The sequence below is a fragment of the Aplysia californica genome, unplaced genomic scaffold, assembly GCF_000002075.1.
Source record: "Aplysia californica isolate F4 #8 unplaced genomic scaffold, AplCal3.0 scaffold00077, whole genome shotgun sequence".
In the NCBI taxonomy this organism is placed as follows: domain Eukaryota; kingdom Metazoa; phylum Mollusca; class Gastropoda; order Aplysiida; family Aplysiidae; genus Aplysia; species Aplysia californica.
Window position 1 is genome coordinate 624,521 of NW_004797347.1, and position 1,528 is coordinate 626,048.

A 1,528-nucleotide genomic window follows, 5' to 3' on the forward strand; every position below is an offset into this window, starting at 1 on the left:
CCCTCCAATCGTTTCCTTTTTACCCTTTGAGCACTAAAAAGGTGCATGCCGAAGAAGAGATGTTGTGAAAAGATATGAAAAGATAAGGTAAGATAAACTGTAAGATATAAGATATAAAATATAAGATATAAGATATAAGATATACGATATAAGATAAGACGAGATACGATAAGATAAGATACGATAAGATAAGACATCATCAACATCATTGTTGCCTGTCTCACCCTGCATCAGAGAATAGGCCACGAACAAACACTTTTCACCTTTCCCTATCCTGGGCTAGCCTCTTGGGTACCATCATTTCTTGTCTTCCCACTTTTCTGTACATTATTCTTTGTTACCCCTCTCCAGGTTCCGCGTGGCCTCCGCCCTGTTCTTTCTCCTAGTGGATTCCAGTCCAACACTAATTTATTAGTTGTTCAGCTGCCTGGCTTCCTAAGAGTATGTTCAATCCATCGCCACCGCCTTCTTCCTAACTCATCTCTGACGGGATAAGACAAGATACATCTTTATTGTCCATATGCTGGCACTTTTTTTTTTTTGGGGGGGGGGGGGTCGTAACTTTCTCTGATAATCTACAGTTATAACGACAGAAGCTCTGGTCTCTATAGATATCGTAAAGCTTATAAAGAACGGGATCTATCAGCCTGGCAGACGGGGGGAGAAGACAGTCTAGTGAGACAATATGGCATAAACACAACACCGTCGTTGAATAACCAACTAGGTGTCCAGGAACATAAACAAGGTCCAGTAATATTTCTCCCATATCTCATCATGTCTGTATATTCATAGCCAGTCAAAAACAAACAATATATAATGATAGATAGCATTTGTTTATTGGAAATTTCCGCTCAACAGCAAGTTCTTTGCGTTTTACATTCTATATTATTACCCCAGCAGACCTGATAGCATTCTGAAACAATCTCAACTTCCTTGGAATCCTACAGTGCAAGATGCCATTTTTTAACATTTACTTTTTCCTTCCTCTTGCATCCTTAGGATGTCGAAGGGAGGTGCAAAACCCTGACATGCTGGCAAGATCTTTTGCTGTCTATAGACGGGTACCCATTCCACCTGGGTGAAATGAGCAACATTCGTAATTCGTTTACAGTGCCTTTCCCAAGGACACAAAGTCGAGCCTGAGACAAGGAGATTAAAAGTAAAGAGTAAAAGTTGTAAACTCGTTGGCCTGAGACTCGACTCCGCGAACCCACAACCTCACAATTACGTGTCCGGTAGCCTAACACGGGGTGCGCTCTACGGATAGGATCGGCCTCTCGGGCCCATGGCCCGACTCGATCGCCTCAAAAACAAACGAGTTTGTTTTCAGTTTCAGGCGATTGAGTCGGGCGATCGGCCCGATCCAGCCGTAGTGGGCACCCCGTATAACCACTAGACTACCGACTTGCAACTGTGTCATGCTCAAATGGTAAAGAGAGAGAATGATTTTCTGTTGTCTCACTACATGTCTTTACTCAAGGATGTACTAGACAGACACACACAGAGAGAGAGAGAGAGAGAGAGAGAG